Raw genomic sequence first — 24,870 nt, forward strand, 5'->3', positions numbered from 1 at the left:
CCTTTTCCCCCTCTCTCTCTCCCTCTCCCTCTCTCTCTGCCCTTCTCCCTCTCGCTCTCTCCCTTTCTCCCTCTCTTTCCCCCTTTTCCCCCTCTCTCCCCCTTCTCCCACTCTCTCCCCCCGTCTCCCTCTCTTTACCCCTTCTCCCTCTTCCTCCCCTCCTCCTCCCTTCCTCCTCCATTCCCTTCCACTTCCCATCCCTCTCCTCCGTGGTATGTGGTGTTGACTGTATTTTGCTTGGGGCAGGGAAACTAGGCCAGGATTACTCTTGCTGGCATGTCCCCAGTGAAGCATGCGTGTGTGTGTGAAGGGTGTGTTTGTGTGTGTGACGGTGTGTGTTGGTCTGCGTGTATCTCGCTGTCGCTCTCGCTTTCTTGATGTGTGTGTGTGTCTTGGTGTTTGTGTGTCTTGGTGTGTGTGTGTGTCTGTGTGTCTTTGTGTGTGTGTCTTGGTGTGTGTGTGTGTGTGTGTGTGTGTGTGTGTATCTTGGTGTGTGGGCCTGGGAGGGCAGGCAGGCTGTCCAGGCAGCAGTGAGGGAGAGCGGGGCATATGGAGACTGGGTATTGAGCCAGCAGGTATATTTCAACGTCTGCTCTTCTTCTGTTTAATATTCCATCCTTCATGCTCTCTTCTTGTGTTCTGGCTTCCAAGTAATGTTTGTGCTGCCAGCAAAGAGACCACAAAGTCCAATGGAACTAAACACAAAGAAATATGAATTATTGTACAGTATGGCTGTGGTTGTACATTATGTCTGTACTAGTCTTCGTTCTATAGCTTTGTTTAATTCAAAATGCCTGGGTTTGTCTTTGCACGCAAAGAGCAGTACAGTGGTTCAAGCTTGATACCTTTGAATTTACGTACATCTGATACTCTTATACTGGACACACACACACACACACACATACACACACACACACACACACACACACACACACACACACACACACACACACACACACACACACACACACACACACACACACACACACACACACACACACACACACACACACACACACACACACACACACACACACACACACACACACACACACACACACACGGGCCCTCTGATTCTCCTCTCAGCGTTCCAGATTTAATTGTTCTTATAATTAGGTTGCAGCAATGCTTGTGGCTGGAGGGATGGTGTGTGTGTCTTTGTTAGTGTGTTTTTGCGTATATGTGTCTGTACGCTTACGTGTGTGTTTGTAGCGTCACCTCTGTGCATTGCATTGTGCCTGTAGGGTGTATTGCTGTGATCTGTGAGTACCATTACCTCTACTGAGACGGCAGCATGCCAAAACTCTAATCCTCAACTCCCTCCCAAACACCGAACCCTCCCTCCCTTCCTTCCTCCATCTTCTTCTCTCCATCCCTCCTTCCATCTCCCTCCCTCCCTCCCTCCCTCCCTCCCTCCCTCCCTCCCTCCCTCCCTCCCTCCCTCCCTCCATCTCCTTCCTCTCTTAACCAACATCAGAGAGTGTTTCACTAGCTACCACTGCAGCTACAGCCAGACCAGCAGGCCCTAAGGCTCAGGGTTTGATCCCTGGCTGTAAAATGCATTATCTTCTGCTGCTGGGGCCGATGGGTGGATAGATGGGTGTGTAGATAGTTGTATGGATGGATGGATGGATGGATGGATGGATGGATGGATGGGTGGATGGGTGGATGGATGGGTGGATGGAGGTACGTAGAGAGGTAAGGATGATTAGATGGGTGGAAGGAAGGGTAGATTGATGGAAGGGTAGATTGATGGAAGGGTAGATGGATGGATGGTGGTGAGTGGGATGTGTGAACGGTTTGCTTACTGTTGTGTGTGTAGTTGAACGGTTTGCTTACTGCTGTGCGTGTAGTTGAACGGTTTGCTTACTGCTGTGCGTGTAGTTGAAGGGTTTGCTTACCGCTGTGTGTGTAGTTGAACGGTTTGCTTACCGCTGTGTGTGTAGTTGAACGGTTTGCTTACTGCTGTGTGTGTAGTTGAACGGTTTGCTTACCGCTGTGTGTGTAGTTGAACGGTTTGCTTACTGCTGTGTGTGTAGTTGAACGGTTTGCTTACTGCTGTGTGTGTAGTTGAACGGTTTGCTTACTGCTGTGTGTGTAGTTGAACGGTTTGCTTACTGCTGTGTGTGTAGTTGAACGGTTTGCTTACTGCTGTGTGTGTAGTTGAACGGTTTGCTTACTGCTGTGTGTGTAGTTGAACGGTTTGCGTACTGCTGTACGTGTAGTTGAACGGTTTGCTTACTGCTGTACGTGTAGTTGAAAGGTTTGCTTACTGCTGTGTGTGGTTGCGTTTGTGTGTGTCCGTGTATGTCCATGTGTGTGTCCGTGTATGTGTCTATGTGTGTCCCCCCTCCTCCTCTGCCTTGCGGGGAATGGGCAGCCATTCATGAAACATGTCTTTAGAAGCCCAGCGCCCACAGTGCTCTGCAGCTAATGCTCACTTTGTCACCCAAACAGGGCAGGAAAGGAAATCAATAGTCTTTGATAGCTACTATTAGGATTTTAACAAGCTTTTCCTAACGCTGCGCTGCACCAGAGAGGAGAAAAGAAGAGAAACAAACACCCTTTCATCCCCTCCCAACCTCTCTCCATCCATCTCTCCCTCCTCCTCTCTCCATCCATCCCTCCCTCCCTCCACGGGACCCTCCCTCCACGGGACCCTCCCTCCACGGGACCCTCCCTCCTCGGGACCCTCCCTCCACGGGACCCTCCCTCCACGAGACCCTCCCTCCTCGGGACCCTCCCTCCTCGAGACCCTCCCTCCACGGGACCCTCCCTCCTCGGGACCCTCCCTCCACGGGACCCTCCCTCCTCGAGACCCTCCCTCCACGGGACCCTCCCTCCTCGGGACCCTCCCTCCTCGAGACCCTCCCTCCTCGGGACCCTCCCTCCTCGGGACCCTCCCTCCTCGGGACCCTCCCTCCACGGGACCCTCCCAGGACCCTCCACGGTAGGGCTGCCATGCATTATCAATGGTAGGGCTAATGTGCATTGCCAATGGTGGGGCTGCCGTGCATTGTCAATGAAAGCTGTGGTTGTTGATGTTTTGTAATGTGTCTGTAAAGTAAAACACAGGCTCAGACACACAGGGGAAGGTCAAAAGGTCAAATGTAAAAATCCATTAATACTGGGGGTTTTCCGTGTTCAATTAATGAATCACGTTTCACCAATGTATTACTCATTCTCATTCATACTCATACCAATGTATTACTCATTCATACTCATTCATACTCATACCAATGTATTACTCATTCATACTCATTCATATTCATACCAATGTATTACTCATTCATACTCATTCATACTCATACCAATGTATTACTCATTCATACTCATTCATACTCATACCAATGTATTACTCATTCATACTCATTCATACCCATACCAATGTATTACTCATTCATACTCATTCATACTCATACCAATGTATTATTCATTCATACTCATTCATACTCATACCAATGTATTATTCATTCATACTCATTCATACTCATACCAATGTATTATTCATTCATACTCATTCATACTCATACCAATGTATTACTCATTCATACTCATTCATACTCATACCAATGTATTATTCATTCATACTCATTCATACTCATACCAATGTATTATTCATTCATACTCATTCATACTCATACCAATGTATTATTCATTCATACTCATTCATACTCATACCAATGTATTATTCATTCATACTCATTCATACTCATACCAATGTATTATTCATTCATACTCATTCATACTCATACCAATGTATTATTCATTCATACTCATTCATACTCATACCAATGTATTATTCATTCATACTCATTCATACTCATACCAATGTATTATTCATTCATACTCATTCATACTCATACCAATGTATTATTCATTCATACTCATTCATACTCATACCAATGTATTACTCATTCATACTCATTCATACTCATACCAATGTATTACTCATTCATACTCATTCATACTCATACCAATGTATTACTCATTCATACTCATTCATATTCATACCAATGTATTATTCATTCATACTCATTCATACTCATACCAATGTATTATTCATTCATACTCATTCATACTCATACCAATGTATTATTCATTCATACTCATTCATACTCATACCAATGTATTACTCAGTCATACTCATTCATACTCATACCAATGTATTACTCATTCATACTCATTCATACTCATACCAATGTATTACTCATTCATACTCATTCATACTCATACCAATGTATTACTCATTCATACTCATTCATACTCATACCAATGTATTACTCATTCATACTCATTCATACTCATACCAATGTATTATTCATTCAAAACGAGACTCTTCTTCAGTTGTCAGATTGCTCATGGATGTAGTGAACAACATATGTAATGCAATTATGCCTTTGTTGCATCTGTATCTCAGTCACTTAAAGCATATTTTCTGAAACCAATACCTCATAGGAACATATAGGTAAGCTGTCAGCCAATGGTAACTACAATGGCAAAAAGTGATGTATTCAAATGAGACCATGTTGTAGCTAACTACCTCACAGCAACCGGTAGGGCAGCAGCTAGCTACTGTAACTAACTAAATCACAGTAACTGGTTGGGCAGCAGTTAGCCACTGTAACTAACTAAATCACAGTAACTGGTGGGGCAGCAGCTAGCTACTGTAACTAACTAAATCACAGTAACTAGTAGGGCAGCAGCTAGCTACTGTAACTAACTAAATCACAGTAACTGGTAGGGCAGCAGCTAGCTACTGTAACTAACTAAATCACAGCAACCGGTAGGGTAGCAGCTAGCTACTGTAGCTAACTAAATCACAGTAACCGGTAGGGCAGCAGCTAGCTACTGTAACTAACTAAATCACAGTAACTGGTAGGGCAGCAGCTAGCTACTGTAGCTAACTAAATCACAGTAACTGGTAGGTCAGCAGCTAGCTACGGTAACTAACTGAATCACAGTAACTGGTAGGGCAGCAGCTAGCTACTGTAGCTAACTAAATCACAGTAACTAGTAGGGCAGCAGCTAGCTACTGTAACTAACTAAATCACAGTAACTGGTAGGGCAGCAGCTAGCTACTGTAACTAACTAAATCACAGCAACCGGTAGGGTAGCAACTAGCTACTGTAGCTAACTAAATCACAGTATCCGGTAGGGCAGCAGCTAGCTACTGTAACTAACTAAATCACAGTAACTGGTAGGGCAGCAGCTAGCTACTGTAGCTAACTAAATCACAGTAACTGGTAGGTCAGCAGCTAGCTACGGTAACTAACTGAATCACAGTAACTGGTAGGGCAGCAGCTAGCTACTGTAGCTAACTACCTCACAGCAGCCGGTAGGTCAGCAGCTAGCTACTGTAGCTAACTACCTCACAGCAACCGGTAGGGCAGCAGCTAGCTACTGTAACTAACTAAATCGCAGTAACTGGTAGGGCATTAGCTAGCTACTGTAACTAACTACCTCACAGTAACTGGTAGGGTAGCAGCTAGCTACTGTAGCTAACTAAATCACAGTAACCGGTAGGGCAGCAGCTAGCTACTGTAACTAACTAAATCACAGTAACTGGTAGGGCAGCAGCTAGCTACTGTAACTAACTGAATCACAGTAACTGGTAGGGTAGCAGCTAGCTACTGTAACTAACTAAATCACAGTAACTGGTAGGGCAGCAGTTAGCTACTGTAACTAACTAAATCACAGTAACTGGTAGGGCAGCAGCTAGCTACTGTAACTAACTAAATCACAGTAACTGGTAGGGCAGCAGTTAGCTACTGTAACTAACTAAATCACAGTAACTGGTAGGGCAGCAGCTAGCTACTGTAACTAACTAAATCACAGTAACTAGTAGGGCAGCAGCTAACTACTGTAACTAACTAAATCACAGTAACTGGTAGGGCAGCATCTAGCTACTGTAACTAACTAAATCACAGTAACTGGTAGGGTAGCAGTTAGCTACTGTAACTAACTAAATCACAGTAACTGGTAGGGTAGCAGTTAGCTACTGTAACTAACTAAATCACAGTAACTGGTAGGGTAGCATCTAGCTACTGTAACTAACTAAATCACAGTGACTAGTAGGGTAGCAGTTAGCTACTGTAACTAACTAAATCACAGTAACTGGTAGGGTAGCAGTTAGCTACTGTAACTAACTAAATCACAGTGACTAGTAGGGTAGCAGTTAGCTACTGTAACTAACTAAATCACAGTAACTAGTAGGGTAGCAGTTAGCTACTGTAACTAACTAAATCACAGTAACTGGTAGGGCAGCAGCTAGCTACTGTAACTAACTAAATCACAGTAACTGGTAGGGTAGCAGCTAGCTACTGTAACTAACTAAATCACAGTACCTGGTAGGGCAGCAGCTAGCTACTGTAACTAACTAAATCACAGTAACTGGTAGGGCAGCAGCTAGCTACTGTAACTAACTAAATCACAGTAACTGGTAGGGTAGCAGTTAGCTACTGTAACTAACTAAATCACAGTAACTGGTAGGGCAGCAGTTAGCTACTGTAACTAACTAAATCACAGTAACTGGTAGGGCAGCAGCTAGCTACTGTAACTAACTAAATCACAGTAACTGGTAGGGCAGCAGTTAGCTACTGTAACTAACTAAATCACAGTAACTGGTAGGGCAGCAGCTAGCTACTGTAACTAACTAAATCACAGTAACTAGTAGGGCAGCAGCTAACTACTGTAACTAACTAAATCACAGTAACTGGTAGGGAAGCATCTAGCTACTGTAACTAACTAAATCACAGTAACTGGTAGGGCAGCAGCTAGCTACTGTAACTAACTAAATCACAGTAACTGGTAGGGTAGCAGTTAGCTACTGTAACTAACTAAATCACAGTAACTAGTAGGGTAGCAGTTAGCTACTGTAACTAACTAAATCACAGTAACTGGTAGGGTAGCAGTTAGCTACTGTAACTAACTAAATCACAGTGACTAGTAGGGTAGCAGCTAGCTACTGTAACTAACTAAATCACAGTAACTAGTAGGGTAGCAGTTAGCTACTGTAGCTAACTAAATCACAGTAACTAGTAGGGTAGCAGTTAGCTACTGTAACTAACTAAATCACAGTAACTAGTAGGGTAGCAGTTAGCTACTGTAACTAACTAAATCACAGTAACTAGTAGGGTAGCAGTTAGCTACTGTAGCTAACTAAATCACAGTAACTAGTAGGGTAGCAGTTAGCTACTGTAACTAACTAAATCACAGTAACTAGTAGGGTAGCAGTTAGCTACTGTAACTAACTAAATCACAGTAACTGGTAGGGCAGCAGCTAGCTACTGTAACTAACTAAATCACAGTAACTAGTAGGGTAGCAGTTAGCTACTGTAGCTAACTAAATCACAGTAACTAGTAGGGTAGCAGTTAGCTACTGTAACTAACTAAATCACAGTAACTAGTAGGGTAGCAGTTAGCTACTGTAGCTAACTAAATCACAGTAACTAGTAGGGTAGCAGTTAGCTACTGTAACTAACTAAATCACAGTAACTAGTAGGGTAGCAGTTAGCTACTGTAACTAACTAAATCACAGTAACTAGTAGGGTAGCAGCTAGCTACTGTAGCTAACTAAATCACAGTAACTGGTAGGGCAGCAGCTAGCTACTGTAGCTAACTAAATCACAGTGACTAGTAGGGTAGCAGCTAGCTACTGTAACTAACTAAATCACAGTGACTAGTAGGGTAGCAGCTAGCTACTGTAACTAACTAAATCACAGTAACTGGTAGGGCAGCAGCTAGCTACTGTAGCTAACTAAATCACAGTGACTAGTAGGGTAGCAGCTAGCTACTGTAGCTAACTAAATCACAGTAACTGGTAGGGTAGCAGCTAGCTACTGTAACTAACTAAATCACAGTAACTGGTAGGGCAGCAGCTAGCTACTGTAGCTAACTAAATCACAGTGACTAGTAGGGTAGCAGCTAGCTACTGTAGCTAACTAAATCACAGTAACTGGTAGGGCAGCAGCTAGCTACTGTAGCTAACTAAATCACAGTGACTAGTAGGGTAGCAGCTAGCTACTGTAACTAACTAAATCACAGTGACTAGTAGGGTAGCAGCTAGCTACTGTAACTAACTAAATCACAGTAACTGGTAGGGCAGCAGCTAGCTACTGTAGCTAACTAAATCACAGTGACTAGTAGGGTAGCAGCTAGCTACTGTAGCTAACTAAATCACAGTGACTAGTAGGGTAGCAGCTAGCTACTGTAACTAACTAAATCACAGTAACTGGTAGGGCAGCAGCTAGCTACTGTAGCTAACTAAATCACAGTGACTAGTAGGGTAGCAGCTAGCTACTGTAGCTAACTACATCACAGTAACTGGTAGGGCAGCAGCTAGCTACTGTAGCTAACTAAATCACAGTGACTAGTAGGGTAGCAGCTAGCTACTGTAGCTAACTAAATCACAGTGACTAGTAGGGTAGCAGCTAGCTACTGTAGCTAACTAAATCACAGTGACTAGTAGGGTAGCAGCTAGCTACTGTAGCTAACTAAATCACAGTGACTAGTAGGGTAGCAGCTAGCTACTGTAGCTAACTAAATCACAGTGACTAGTAGGGTAGCAGCTAGCTACTGTAGCTAACTAAATCACAGTGACTAGTAGGGTAGCAGCTAGCTACTGTAGCTAACTAAATCACAGTGACTAGTAGGGTAGCAGCTAGCTACTGTAGCTAACTAAATCACAGTGACTAGTAGGGTAGCAGCTAGCTACTGTAGCTAACTAAATCACAGTGACTAGTAGGGTAGCAGCTAGCTACGGTAACTAACTAAATCACAGTGACTAGTAGGGTAGCAGCTAGCTACGGTAACTAACTAAATCACAGTGACTAGTAGGGTAGCAGCTAGCTACGGTAACTAACTAAATCACAGTGACTAGTAGGGTAGCAGCTAGCTACGGTAACTAACTAACCATGGTCCCGTGTGGCTCAGTTGGTAGAGCATGGCGCTTGCAACGCCAGGGTTGTGGGTTCATTCCCCACGGGGGGACCAGGATGAATATGTATGAACTTTCCAATTTGTAAGTCGCTCTGGATAAGAGCGTCTGCTAAATGACAAAAATGTAAATGTAAATGTAACTAAATCACAGTGACTAGTAGGGTAGCAGCTAGCTACTGTAGCTAACTAAATCACAGTGACTAGTAGGGTAGCAGCTAGCTACTGTAGCTAACTAAATCACAGTGACTAGTAGGGTAGCAGCTAGCTACTGTAGCTAACTAAATCACAGTGACTAGTAGGGTAGCAGCTAGCTACTGTAGCTAACTAAATCACAGTGACTAGTAGGGTAGCAGCTAGCTACTGTAGCTAACTAAATCACAGTGACTAGTAGGGTAGCAGCTAGCTACTGTAGCTAACTAAATCACAGTGACTAGTAGGGTAGCAGCTAGCTACGGTAACTAACTAAATCACAGTGACTAGTAGGGTAGCAGCTAGCTACGGTAACTAACTAAATCACAGTGACTAGTAGGGTAGCAGTTAGCTACGGTAACTAACTATATATAATTTGCAGCATCTGTGTCGATCACGTCATTTAAATCGTTGTTCCCCACTCAGCTCGTTCCCTTCTGTTTTCTATCTGATTTCCCCCCAAAGCCAAATGATCTGTTCATTTACAAAAAGGCTCATCTGTGCTTTAATACAAATCTCCAGCTCCCTTCTTTCTAAATGATCACGCTCGCTTAGAACACATATTACTAATGACAGTAATTAACCTAAAATGGAAGTGAAATAATTACAGAGCGGAAAGGCTCATTCAGAGGACGATACATTCATATGTTTTCTTGGTGGATGATCAAGGTGTATTGTGTTTGAATTCCACAACGTTTAATCTCCATTAAACGCACAGGAACGTAGCTATCATGTGCGGTTGAGATTCGCTAGATTGCCAAAGGGTCACCTTCAGATGGAGAAAACAGGTCACAACCAAACGTGTTGAGTTCTGTGTGCTGGTGCCTTTTCTCAGTGTTCAAGGGTTCCTTTTATAAAGGCCCATTTTGTGAGAGAAACACACACACACACACACACACACACACACACACACACACACACACACACACACACACACACACACACACACACACACACACACACACACACACACACACACACACACACACACACACACACACACACACACACACACACACACAGTGAAAGAGGTGTCGTGGTGGTAGCAGCAGTAGTGACCCAGGTGGGTTCAATCTCCCCCCCGATGAGATTCAATAAGTCCCATTAACGTGTTCTGGTCTGGCTTCATTTGGGAAATGTCATAGTTAACAACCTTATACAGGGTTACTCAGCCACACAGGGAGGTTCACTTCACGTCTCCCACCTACCGTTCTCTCTCTCTCTCTCTCTCTCTCTCTCTCTCTCTCTCTCTCTCTCTCTCTCTCCCCTCTCTTCTCTCCCTCTCTTCTCTCTCTCTCTCTCTCTCTCTCTCTCTCTCTCTCTCTCTCTCTCTCTCTCTCTCTCTCTCTCTCTCTCTCTCTCTCTCTCTCTCTCTCTCTCTCTCTCTCTCTCTCTCTCTCTCTCTCTCTCTCTCTCTCTCTCTCTCTCTCTCTCTCTCTCTCTCTCTCTCTCTCTCTCTCTCTCTCTCTCTCTCTCTCTCTCTCTCTCTCTCTCTCAATTTCAATTCAATTCAATTCAAGGGGCTTTATTGGCATGGGAAACATGTGTTAACATTGCCAAAGCAAGTGAGGTAGGTAATATACAAAAGTCAAATAAACAATAAAAATGAACAGTAAACATTACACATACAGAAGTTTCAAAACAATAAAGACATTACAAATGTCATATTATATATATGCAGTGTTGTAACAATGTACAAATGGTTAAAGCACACAAGTTAAAATAAATAAACATAAATATGGGTTGTATTTACAGTGGTGTTTGTTCTTCACTGGTTGCCCTTTTCTTGTGGCAACAGGTCACAAATCTTGCTGCTGTGATGGCACACTGTGGAATTTCACCCAGTAGATATGGGAGTTTATCAAAATTGGATTTGTTTTCGAATTCTTTGTGGATCTGTGTAATCTGAGGGAAATATGTCTCTCTAATATGGTCATACATTGGGCAGGAGGTTAGGAAGTGCAGCTCAGTTTCCACCTCATTTTGTGGGCAGTGTGCACATAGCCTGTCTTCTCTTGAGAGCCATGTCTGCCTACGGCGGCCTTTCTCAATAGCAAGGCTATGCTCACTGAGTCTGTACATAGTCAAAGCTTTCCTTAAGTTTGGGTCAGTCACAGTGGTCAGGTATTCTGCCACTGTGTACTCTCTGTTTAGGGCCAAATAGCATTCTAGTTTGCTCTGTTTTTTTTGTTAATTCTTTCCAATGTGTCAAGTAATTATCTTTTTGTTTTCTCATGATTTGGTTGGGTCTAATTGTGCTGTTGTCCTGGGGCTCTGTGGGGTGTGTTTGTGTTTGTGAACAGAGCCCTAGGACCAGCTTGCTTAGGGGACTCTTCTCCAGGTTCATCTCTCTGTAGGTGATGGCTTTGTTATGGAAGGTTTGGGAATCGCTTCCTTTTAGGTGGTTGTAGAATTTAACGGCTCTTTTCTGGATTTTGATAATTAGTGGGTATCGGCCTAATTCTGCTCTGCATGCATTATTTGGTGTTCTACGTTGTACACGGAGGATATTTTTGCAGAATTCTGCATGCAGAGTCTCAATTTGGTGTTTGTCCCATTTTGTGAAATCTTGGTTGGTGAGCGGACCCCAGACCTCACAACCATAAAGGGCAATGGGCTCTATGACTGATTCAAGTATTTTTAGCCAGATCCTAATTGGTATGTTGAAATTTATGTTCCTTTTGATGGCATAGAAGGCCCTTCTTGCCTTGTCTCTCAGATCGTTCACAGCTTTGTGGAAGTTACCTGTGGTGCTGATGTTTAGGCCGAGGTATGTAATCTCTCTCTCTCTCTCTCTCTCTCTCTCTCTCTCTCTCTCTCTCTCTCTCTCTCTCTCTCTCTCTCTCTCTCTCTCTCTCTCTCTCTCTCTCTCTAACGTAACAACCTAATTCATTACCACAGACATATGTTAGTACAAACCTGTGGCTTCTGTTTTAGAGAACAAGGTGGTTTCGATAACTGTTATTTATCTGATATGGTTTTATACCCTTCGTCCTGCTACATTTCCATGACCGGAGCTTTGCTTTCCCTGTCGTGTCCTCACTGACCCTCAACCTCACCTCAAAATAAGACCATGATCAACAACGGAGGACATCTTGGATGGGGCTGCTGCTGATGTTGATGTTGTAGTGCATCTGGGGTGATGATGAAGATGATGAAGATAATGATGTTGTAGTGCATCTGGGGTGATGATGAAGATGATGAAGATAATGATGTTGTAGTGCATCTGGGGTGATGATGAAGATGATGAAGATAATGATGTTGTAGTGCATCTGTGGTGATGATGAAGATGATGAAGATAATGATGTTGTAGTGTATCTGTGGTGATAATGATGATGTTGTAGTGCATCTGGGGTGATGATGAAGATGATGAAGATAATGATGTTGTAGTGCATCTGTGGTGATGATGAAGATGATGAAGATAATGATGTTGTAGTGTATCTGTGGTGATAATGATGATGTTGTAGTGCATCTGGGGTGATGATGAAGATGATGAAGATAATGATGTTGTAGGGCATCTGTGGTGATGATGAAGATGATGAAGATAATGATGTTGTAGTGTATCTGTGGTGATAATGATGATGTTGTAGTGCATCTGGGGTGATGATGAAGATGATGAAGATAATGATGTTGTAGTGTATCTGTGGTGATGATGAAGATGATGAAGATGATGATGATGTTGTAGTGTATCTGGGGTGATGGTGAAGATGATGATGATTTTGTAGTGTATCTGTGGTGATGATGGTGAAGATGATGAAGATGTTGTAGTGTATCTGGGGTGAGAGGAGCAACATAACATGCTGAAAGGACTGGAGGAAAAACAGAGACAGATAAATGGAATCTCATCCGCTCCTGGTTTCAGCCTTATCTCCTTCCAGCTCTGTAAAACCCTGGAGGGGGACGGAGAGGGGAGGCGGGGGGAGATTAGAGGAGACAGAGAGCAGTGATTTTTACTGGGGGGTTTTGTAATGTACGGCGGGTGAAATTATTTCTGGCCCCAAGTTTAATTATTTCCCTTCATATCAATACAGTCCAACCTACGTAATTTCCGTGTTTATCTGATTACAGGAATATTACGTTCTGTTCAGGCCCGAGCAAATTGACTTTGGTGGCAAGGTCTTGACAAGAACCAGACACGCTGGTTCATGCATCAGCAACGCCATAACCCTATTAGCCGCGCACTGCTTCCCTTAGTGCCGAGCAAGACGCACAGCCCTGCTTCCCTTAGTGCCGAGCAAGACACACAGCCTGCTTCCCTTAGTGCCGAGCAAGACGCACAGCACTGCTTCCCTTAGTGCCGAGCAAGACGCACAGCCTGCTTCCCTTAGTGCCGAGCAAGACACACAGCCTGCTTCCCTTAGTGCCGAGCAAGACGCACAGCCTACTTCCCTTAGTGCCGAGCAAGACGCGCACTGCTTCCCTTAGTGCCGAGCAAGACACACAGCACTGCTTCCCTTAGTGCCGAGCAAGACGCACAGCCTGCTTCCCTTAGTGCCGAGCAAGACGCACAGCCTGCTTCCCTTAGTGCCGAGCAAGACGCGCACTGCTTCCCTTAGTGCCGAGCAAGACACACAGCACTGCTTCCCTTAGTGCCGAGCAAGACGCACAGCCTGCTTCCCTTAGTGCCGAGCAAGACGCACAGCCTGCTTCCCTTAGTGCCGAGCAAGACGCGCACTGCTTCCCTTAGTGCCGAGCAAGACGCACAGCCTGCTTCCCTTAGTGCCGAGCAAGACGCACAGCCCGCTTCCCTTAGTGCCGAGCAAGACACACAGCCTACTTCCCTTAGTGCCGAGCAAGACGCACAGCCTGCTTCCCTTAGTGCCGAGCAAGACGCACAGCCTGCTTCCCTTAGTGCCGAGCAAGACGCACAGCCTGCTTCCCTTAGTGCCGAGCAAGACGCACAGCCTGCTTCCCTTAGTGCCGAGCAAGACGCACAGCCTGCTTCCCTTAGTGCCGAGCAAGACGCACAGCCTGCTTCCCTTAGTGCCGAGCAAGACACACAGCCTGCTTCCCTTAGTGCCGAGCAAGACACACAGCCGGCTTCCCATGAAGACAAAGTGAAGAGGGAAGAGAGGAGAGGTGGAGAGAGAGAGGAGAGACGTGCAGGTAGACATCTTCACTAGGAGTGTGTGTTTGAATCACAAATGGCACACTTTTCCTTAAATAGTGCACTACTTTTGACCAGAGCCCTATTTAGGACGTACCTTAAGATTGTCTTTAATCTTGCAGTCTGATCTCAGCACTCATCTCATCTGTACAGGCAGGCCTAGAGGCCCCAGGTTCTGGGCCCGGTGACGACAGCTAGTCAGAGAGAGAGAGGGATGAGGGAGAAGGTACAGTAGAAGATGGGGGTGGATGGGGTAGGGTGGGGAGAGGAGGAAGAGCGAGAGAGTAGAGATGTAAACAGATGAGAGTGTTTAGAAACAGCAGCTGAGGTGAAACAGAGAGCACAGAAGAACGAGAGAGCCAGAGAGAGATTAAAAAAGAGTGAGCCAGAGAGAATGCATGAGACAAATTGAGAGATTGAGCCAGAGCATGAGAGAGAGAGAGAGACCCACTAGACACAGACGTCAGTTCAACGTCAAGTTTTGATTTACATTTCTTTGAGATGTCAAATAACATGAATTTAACGTGAAATCAACAAAACATTTCACTATGTCTATGGATTTAGGAAAAAAGTTGCGTACATTTAAAAAAAACAAAATGCCCTTTATGTTGATGACTTTTTGGAAATCCAATTCGTTTTCTATGTTGACTCAACATCATCACATAGATTTCTTTGGGTTGAAATTACGTGGAAACAATGTTTATTCAATCAGTTTTTGCCCAGTGGAGAAGGAAAGAGAGAGAGCTGCCATGAGGTGGAGATGCCATGTGCTGGAGCGTACACCTGTGCCCTGAACAGGTGTTTTCCGCCCCACTTCAGCCCCCTGATTAAACCTCGCCACGCTTGCCTTCCCCCATGTGTGTGTGTGTGTGTGTGTGTGTGTGTGTGTGTGTGTGTGTGTGTGTGTGTGTGTGTGTGTGTGTGTGTGTGTGTGTGTGTGTGTGTGTGTGTGTGTGTGTGTGTGTGTGTGTGTGTGTGTGTGTGATTAAACCTGCCACGCTTGCCTTCCCCCCGTCAAAGGGAAGATTATCCTCCATCGGTGTAGAGCAGGCCAGGACTAGCAGGCGCTCGGAAAACAACACAGCCTAATTAACCAGCAGGAACCCAATGCAAGGCGTATCACTGGAGCTGATGTAACCCTGAACCTCTCCTCTCCTCTCCTCTCCTCTCCTCTCCTCTCCTCTCCTCTCCTCTCCTCTCCTCTTCTCTTCTCCCCTCCTGTCACGCCCTGGCCTTAGTTATCTTTGTTTTCTTTATTATTTTAGTTAGGTCAGGGTGTGACATGGGGGGTGTATGTGTTTTTTGTCTAGTCTAGGGTGTTTGTATTGTATAGGGGGTTTTGTAGAGTGTATGGGGTTGTGTTCAGTGTAGGTGTTTAGGAAAGTCTATGGTTGCCTGGTTTGGTTCTCAATCAGAGACAGCTGTCTATTGTTGTCTCTGATTGTGAGCCATTTTTAAGGCAGCCATAGGCATTAGTCAAATTGTGGGTAATTGTCTATGTCTAACGTTAGTAGCTTGTTCCTGCACTTTCATTTGTAGTTTCACGGTCGTTTGTTGTTTAGGTTGTAAAAGTGTTTGTTTCGTCTTCATTATAATTAAAAATATGTATTCGTATCACGCTGCGCCTTGGTCCACTCTTCCACATAAAGACGACCGTGACACCTCCACTCCCCTTGTGTTATCTTACAGGTCAGGTGTGGGTCAGGAGGAGATTATTTATTACTTATATATATTTTTTTAACTGTTTAATTTCTACCCGTAGTATGTGTGTGCATCGGGTGGTGGGTTGACACTGATGTATATTACATTTTGGTTGATGCTTCGTGTTCTGAATAGACAGTTGCCTTTGAGTCAGAACTCCCGGCCTTCTAAAACGTCAATAAGGAATCTGCATTATGCATTACTAACATGATTACATGACTAATGGTTATTCTCAGGAAGAGGGTACAAGGCTGCGTTCAGAGCAGGAGGGGAGGGAGTGGGCTTGACCCTAGTAGAACAGAGGGAAGCAATCAGACCAGGGGAGACTGTAATTATAGACAGCTGCAGGGGCCTGAGAAAGCCTGCTTTACCCAGCCCTATAAACGCTTTCACCTGGAATAGAGCTACGTTACCAACTTCTAAACACTTCGACCTGCAGAGGTACGTTACCCAGCACTATAAACACTTTGACATAAAATAGAGCTGCATTACCTATCCTTATAAACACTTTGACATTAAATAGAGCTGCATTACCTATCCTTATAAACACTTTGACATTAAATAGAGCTGCATTACCTATCCTTATAAACACTTTGACATTAAATAGAGCTGCATTACCTATCCTTATAAACACTTTGACATAAAATAGAGCTGCATTACCTATCCTTATAAACACTTTGACATAAAATAGAGCTGCATTACCTATCCTTATAAACACTTTGACATTAAATAGAGCTGCATGACCTATCCTTATAAACACTTTGACATTAAATAGAGCTGCATTACCTATCCTTATAAACACTTTGACATAAAATAGAGCTGCATTACCTATCCTTATAAACACTTTGACATTAAATAGAGCTGCATTACCTATCCTTATAAACACTTTGACATAAAATAGAGCTGCATTACCTATCCTTATAAACACTTTGACATAAAATAGAGCTGCATTACCTATCCTTATAAACACTTTGACATTAAATAGAGCTGCATTACCTATCCTTATAAACACTTTGACATTAAATAGAGCTGCATTACCTATCCTTATAAACACTTTGACATAAAATAGAGCTGCATTACCTATCCTTATAAACACTTTGACATTAAATAGAGCTATGTTACCCAACCATAAACACGTTCACCGGGAGAGTTTCCCTGAATTGTTATGACAGACTCGGATCCCAGCTAATTGTATGAAGAATATCTTGCTGAACGGCCCTAGAGACTGCACCCTATTCCCTTTACAGTGCACTACTTTTGACCAGGGCCCATAGGGAATCGAGTGCCATTTGGGACTGACTTTCTCAACATGAACCCTCGCCCGATGAAGAATAGAGCGAATAGAGAAAACTGACTGCACAGTTCAAGTGTTTATCCCAAGTAGTTTGAGATTTCACTGAATACCAACTAAAGTTAAAAGTATGTTTAGGGCAGGGTAGAGGGTTTATACGAGGGAGAACTATACATAAGGCATGATAACAACTCAATTAATGGATGTCTGATCAAATATTTATGTGATAAACCTCCAGATTTGGAATGGCAACATGAAAATTCTCCAAACTCCAAATAGTCTGTTTGTGTCTCGGTCCGCTTGGCTGATCTGCATAGCGACAGAACAATAGAAGATAGGAGATATTCTGTGTTCTTTCTGTTCCTCCTCACAGCACAGCGTTCTTTGTGTCTCTCAGAACACGGACAGCTCTACATAATGTCAAAAGTACCTCTCTGACCATTGAGGTAGATATAGATGTTATATGTTCTTTCCTCCCAGTAGATCATGCTGTGTGTCTCAAGGCTAAAAATAACAGAGGTTCAGAGGATCTGACTATTGAGGTACAGTAGGCTTGTTCTATGTTCTTCTGCACAGGGTTCTTCCATTACCTGTACAGGTCCATACATGAGCCTGGTTTCACTGCTTACCTTTACTTTCCTCTGTTGGACATGGCCTACTGAGTGGCTAATCAAGCTCAGGCAATTAGTAATTTGTGTGTCTGTGTGTGTGTGTTGTTATCTTAGTGTAGTAACCCGCATCAATTACTTTTTTATGTTGCTTGGTTTAAACCTAACTAAGTTGTTGTCAAAGTGTGTCCAAACAAGTCGGCTAAACTTGGACCCCTAAGGTTCCTTTCCTTCCCATTTACAGAGACTAAATTACCGTGAAGCGTGTTCAGTGTTGTTTCCGGGAGACACTGCTCTGTGAAGCGTGTTCAGTGTTGTTTCCGGGAGACACTGCTCTGTGAAGCGTGTTCTGTGTTGTTTCCGGGAGACACTGCTCTGTGGAGCGTGTTCAGTGTTGTTTCTGGGAGACACTGCTCTGTGAAGCGTGTTCTGTGTCGTTTCCGGGAGACACTGCTCTGTGAAGCATGTTCAGTGTGGAGAGCAAGCCCACCTCAGTGTGGAGAGCCAGCCCACCTCAGTGTGGAGAGCAAGCCCACCTCAGTGTGGAGAGCAAGCCCACCTCAGTGTGGAGAGCAAGCCCACCTCAGTGTGGAGAGCAAGCCCACCTCAGTGTGGAGAGCAAGCCCACCTCAGTGTGGAGAGCAAGCCCACCTCAGTGTGGAGAGCAAGCCCACCTCAGTGTGGAGAGCAAACCCACCTCAGTGTGGAGAGCAAGCCCACCTCAGTGTGGAGAGCAAACCCACCTCAGTGTGGAGAGCAAGCCCACCTCAGTGTGGAGAGCAAACCCACCTCAGTGTGGAGAGCAAACCCACCTCAGTGTGGAGAGCAAGCCCACCTCAGTGTGGAGAGCAAACCCACCTCAGTGTGGAGAGCAAGCCCACCTCAGTGTGGAGAGCAAGCCCACCTCAGTGTGGAGAGCAAACCCACCTCAGTGTGGAGAGCAAGCCCACCTCAGTGTGGAGAGCCAGCCCACCTCAGTGTGGAGAGCCAGCCCACCTCAGTGTGGAGAGCAAGCCCACCTCAGTAGCGTGTCACTGTAGACCTATTTAGTCGTTTAGTTAGTAAGAGTATATTAAATGTATTCATGATGCAAGCCACAGGACCGGAGCTCAGTGAGGGAAGCGATCGGAGCATGAAATGAAAACACCCCTCAACCTTTCCTCATTCTACTGCATCTCTCAATTAGCACATTACACTTTAGCCTCTGAGTTTCTATCAGCAGACCGTGTGTAAGAACAAACTCACTCCAAAGCAAAGGCTTCATGTACCTATTTGTTTTGTTGAGATGGCACTGATGATCAGATTCCATATCTTTGAATTTCCTCTGTGTGATATAACCCCCTCCCCCCTCTTTAATTTTAAACATACCTGTAGAACATGTCAAATCAAATCAAATCAAATGTATTTGTCACCTACACATGGTTAGCAGATGTTAATGCGAGTGTAGCGAAATGCTTGTGCTTCTAGTTCCGACCATGCAGTACTATCTAACAAGTAATATCTAACAAGTAATATAACCTAACAATTTCACAACAACTACCTTATACACACAAGTGTAAAGGAATGAATACGAATATGTACATACAAATATATGAATGAGTGATGCCTGATCAGCATAGGCAAGATCAATGGGCTTGAGGCCGCTGTTCCAAAGCCTCCTCCACCTGCTGCCAGTGAATTCCCCCACGTCTTCTGTCGTACAACGCTGGATTCCCAAAAGACAGTTTTAGGAAAGAAGCAGCTCGACGCCATCCAGGAACGTCTTAACCCTGAGATCTAATCCGCGTCCCAAATGCCACCCGATACCTTATATAGTGCACATAGGGATCACCAAAGGGCTCTGGTCAAAAGTAGTGCACTATATATGGGAATCGGGTACCATTTGGGACACAGTCATAGCCGAGCCTTAGAAAAGCCTCTTTCCTTATCATTTATTAACCCTGATGGGCTGGCTGGTGTGGATGTTTGGCACTATAAACGGACGATTCCGGGTGTTGGTCCGTTTCGTAACAGCCTACCTAAGATGCTGGGCGTACGGCGTGTACACTCGGTCCTCATCTGAAATGCAAGGCCCACTCCATTCCTGTGATGTTTAATACATGAAGCCATTTTCAGTCTGATGAGCAAATCTTGGGTATTAAAGGCGTGGCCTGGCCCAGTCAGGCAGGTTTGTTGTTATGGTGTAAGGGTCATATTAAAGACGTGGCCTGGCCCAGTCAGGCAGGTTTGTTGTTATGGTGTAAGGGTCATATTAAAGACGTGGCCTGGCCCAGTCAGGCAGGTTTGTTGTTATGGTGTAAGGGTCATATTAAAGACGTGGCCTGGCCCAGTCAGGCAGGTTTGTTGTTATGGTGTAAGGGTCATATTAAAGAAGTGGCCTGGCCCAGTCAGGCAGGTTTGTTGTTAGGGTGTAAGGGTCATATTAAAGACGTGGCCTGGCCCAGTCAGGCAGGTTTGTTGTTAGGGTGTAAGGGTCATATTAAAGACGTGTCCTGGCCCAGTCAGGCAGGTTTGTTGTTATGGTGTAAGGGTCATATTAAAGACGTGGCCTGGCCCAGTCAGGCAGGTTTGTTGTTAGGGTGTAAGGGTCATATTAAAGACGTGGCCTGGCCCAGTCAGGCAGGTTTGTTGTTAGGGTGTAAGGGTCATATTAAAGACGTGGCCTGGCCCAGTCAGGCAGGTTTGTTGTTAGGGTGTAAGGGTCATATTAAAGACATGGCCTGGCCCAGTCAGGCAGGTTTGTTGTTATGGTGTAAGGGTCATATTAAAGACGTGGCCTGGCCCAGTCAGGCAGGTTTGTTGTTATGGTGTAAGGGTCATATTAAAGACGTGGCCTGGCCCAGTCAGGCAGGTTTGTTGTTTATGGTGTAAGGGTCATATTAAAGACGTGACCTGGACCAGTCAGGCATGTTTGTTGTTATGGTGTAAGGGTCGTATTAAAGACGTGGCCTGGCCCAGTCAGGCAGGTTTGTTGTTTATGGTGTAAGGGTCATATTAAAGACGTGGCCTGGACCAGTCAGGCAGGTTTGTTGTTATGGTGTAAGGGTCATATTAAAGACGTGGCCTGGCCCAGTCAGGCAGGTTTGTTGTTATGGTGTAAGGGTCATATTAAAGACGTGGCCTGGCCCAGTCAGGCAGGTTTGTTGTTATGGTGTAAGGGTCATATTAAAGACGTGGCCTGGCCCAGTCAGGCAGGTTTGTTGTTATGGTGTAAGGGTCATATTAAAGACGTGGCCTGGCCCAGTCAGGCAGGTTTGTTGTTAGGGTGTAAGGGTCATATTAAAGACGTGGCCTGGCCCAGTCAGGCAGGTTTGTTGTTAGGGTGTAAGGGTCATATTAAAGACGTGGCCTGGCCCAGTCAGGCAGGTTTGTTGTTATGGTGTAAGGGTCATATTAAAGACGTGGCCTGGCCCAGTCAGGCAGGTTTGTTGTTAGGGTGTAAGGGTCATATTAAAGACGTGGTCCAGTCAGGCAGGTTTGTTGTTAGGGTGTAAGGGTCATATTAAAGACGTGGCCTGGACCAGTCAGGCAGGTTTGTTGTTAGGGTGTAAGGGTCATATTAAAGACGTGGCCTGGTCCAGTCAGGCAGGTTTGTTGTTATGGTGTAAGGGTCATATTAAAGACGTGGCCTGGCCCAGTCAGGCAGGTTTGTTGTTAGGGTGTAAGGGTCATATTAAAGACGTGGCCTGGCCCAGTCAGGCAGGTTTGTTGTTAGGGTGTAAGGGTCATATTAAAGACGTGGCCTGGTCCAGTCAGGCAGGTTTGTTGTTAGGGTGTAAGGGTCATATTAAAGACGTGGCCCAGTCAGGCAGGTTTGTTGTTAGGGTGTAAGGGTCATATTAAAGACGTGGTCCAGTCAGGCAGGTTTGTTGTTATGGTGTAAGGGTCATATTAAAGACGTGGCCCAGTCAGGCAGGTTTGTTGTTAGGGTGTAAGGGTCATATTAAAGACGTGGCCTGGCCCAGTCAGGCAGGTTTGTTGTTAGGGTGTAAGGGTCATATTAAAGACGTGGCCCAGTCAGGCAGGTTTGTTGTTAGGGTGTAAGGGTCATATTAAAGACGTGGCCCAGTCAGGCAGGTTTGTTGTTATGGTTTAAGGGTCATATTAAAGACGTGGTCCAGTCAGGCAGGTTTGTTGTTAGGGTGTAAGGGTCATATTAAAGACGTGGCCTGGCCCAGTCAGGCAGGTTTGTTGTTAGGGTGTAAGGGTCATATTAAAGACGTGGCCTGGCCCAGTCAGGCAGGTTTGTTGTTAGGGTGTAAGGGTCATATTAAAGACGTGGCCTGGACCAGTCAGGCAGGTTTGTTGTTAGGGTGTAAGGGTCATATTAAAGACGTGGCCCAGTCAGGCAGGTTTGTTGTTAGGGTGTAAGGGTCATATTAAAGACGTGGCCTGGCCCAGTCAGGCAGGTTTGTTGTTAGGGTGTAAGGGTCATATTAAAGACGTGGCCTGGCCCAGTCAGGCAGGTTTGTTGTTATGGTGTAAGGGTCATATTAAAGACGTGGCCTGGTCCAGTCAGGCAGGTTTGTTGTTAGGGTGTAAGGGTCATATTAAAGACGTGGCCTGGCCCAGTCAGGCAGGTTTGTTGTTATGGTGTAAGGTTCATATTAAAGACATGGCCTGGCCCAGTCAGGCAGGTTTGTTGTTATGGTGTAAGGGTCATATTAAAGACGTGGCCTGGCCCAGTCAGGCAGGTTTGTTGTTAGGGTGTAAGGGTCATATTAAAGACGTGGCCTGGCCCAGTCAGGCAGGTTTGTTGTTAGGGTGTAAGGGTCATATTAAAGACGTGGCCTGGCCCAGTCAGGCAGGTTTGTTGTTATGGTGTAAGGGTCATATTAAAGACGTGGCCTGGCCCAGTCAGGCAGGTTTGTTGTTAGGGTGTAAGGGTCATATTAAAGACGTGGTCCAGTCAGGCAGGTTTGTTGTTAGGGTGTAAGGGTCATATTAAAGACGTGGCCTGGCCCAGTCAGGCAGGTTTGTTGTTAGGGTGTAAGGGTCATATTAAAGACGTGGCCCAGTCAGGCAGGTTTGTTGTTATGGTGTAAGGGTCATATTAAAGACGTGGCCTGGACCAGTCAGGCAGGTTTGTTGTTAGGGTGTAAGGGTCATATTAAAGACGTGGCCTGGTCCAGTCAGGCAGGTTTGTTGTTATGGTGTAAGGGTCATATTAAAGACGTGGCCTGGCCCAGTCAGGCAGGTTTGTTGTTAGGGTGTAAGGGTCATATTAAAGACGTGGCCTGGCCCAGTCAGGCAGGTTTGTTGTTATGGTGTAAGGGTCATATTAAAGACGTGGCCTGGTCCAGTCAGGCAGGTTTGTTGTTATGGTGTAAGGGTCATATTAAAGACGTGGCCCAGTCAGGCAGGTTTGTTGTTAGGGTGTAAGGGTCATATTAAAGACGTGGCCTGGTCCAGTCAGGCAGGTTTGTTGTTAGGGTGTAAGGGTCATATTAAAGACGTGGCCTGGCCCAGTCAGGCAGGTTTGTTGTTAGGGTGTAAGGGTCATATTAAAGACGTGGCCTGGTCCAGTCAGGCAGGTTTGTTGTTAGGGTGTAAGGGTCATATTAAAGACGTGGCCCAGTCAGGCAGGTTTGTTGTTAGGGTGTAAGGGTCATATTAAAGACGTGGCCCAGTCAGGCAGGTTTGTTGTTAGGGTGTAAGGGTCATATTAAAGACGTGGCCCAGTCAGGCAGGTTTGTTGTTAGGGTGTAAGGGTCATATTAAAGACGTGGCCCAGTCAGGCAGGTTTGTTGTTAGGGTGTAAGGGTCATATTAAAGACGTGGCCTGGCCCAGTCAGGCAGGTTTGTTGTTAGGGTGTAAGGGTCATATTAAAGACGTGGCCCAGTCAGGCAGGTTTGTTGTTAGGGTGTAAGGGTCATATTAAAGACGTGGCCCAGTCAGGCAGGTTTGTTGTTATGGTTTAAGGGTCATATTAAAGACGTGGCCCAGTCAGGCAGGTTTGTTGTTAGGGTGTAAGGGTCATATTAAAGACGTGGCCCAGTCAGGCAGGTTTGTTGTTAGGGTGTAAGGGTCATAATAAAGACGTGGTCCAGTCAGGCAGGTTTGTTGTTAGGGTGTAAGGGTCATATTAAAGACGTGGCCTGGTCCAGTCAGGCAGGTTTGTTGTTAGGGTGTAAGGGTCATAATAAAGACGTGGCCCAGTCAGGCAGGTTTGTTGTTATGGTGTAAGGGTCATATTAAAGACGTGGCCCAGTCAGGCAGGTTTGTTGTTTATGGTGTAAGGGTCATATTAAAGACGTGGCCTGGACCAGTCAGGCAGGTTTGTTGTTATGGTGTAAGGGTCATATTAAAGACGTGGCCTGGCCCAGTCAGGCAGGTTTGTTGTTAGGGTGTAAGGGTCATATTAAAGACGTGGCCTGGCCCAGTCAGGCAGGTTTGTTGTTATGGTGTAAGGGTCATATTAAAGACGTGGCCTGGTCCAGTCAGGCAGGTTTGTTGTTAGGGTGTAAGGGTCATATTAAAGACGTGGCCTGGTCCAGTCAGGCAGGTTTGTTGTTAGGGTGTAAGGGTCATATTAAAGACGTGGCCCAGTCAGGCAGGTTTGTTGTTATGGTGTAAGGGTCATATTAAAGACATGGCCTGGCCCAGTCAGGCAGGTTTGTTGTTAGGGTGTAAGGGTCATATTAAAGACGTGGCCTGGTCCAGTCAGGCAGGTTTGTTGTTAGGGTGTAAGGGTCATATTAAAGACGTGGCCTGGTCCAGTCAGGCAGGTTTGTTGTTATGGTGTAAGGGTCATATTAAAGACGTGGCCCAGTCAGGCAGGTTTGTTGTTATGGTGTAAGGGTCATATTAAAGACGTGGCCCAGTCAGGCAGGTTTGTTGTTAGGGTGTAAGGGTCATATTAAAGACGTGGCCTGGCCCAGTCAGGCAGGTTTGTTGTTAGGGTGTAAGGGTCATATTAAAGACGTGGCCTGGCCCAGTCAGGCAGGTTTGTTGTTAGGGTGTAAGGGTCATATTAAAGACGTGTCCTGGCCCAGTCAGGCAGGTTTGTTGTTATGGTGTAAGGGTCATATTA

The sequence above is a fragment of the Salvelinus alpinus genome, chromosome 3 (assembly GCF_045679555.1).
Source record: "Salvelinus alpinus chromosome 3, SLU_Salpinus.1, whole genome shotgun sequence".
Classification (NCBI taxonomy): Eukaryota; Metazoa; Chordata; class Actinopteri; order Salmoniformes; family Salmonidae; genus Salvelinus; species Salvelinus alpinus.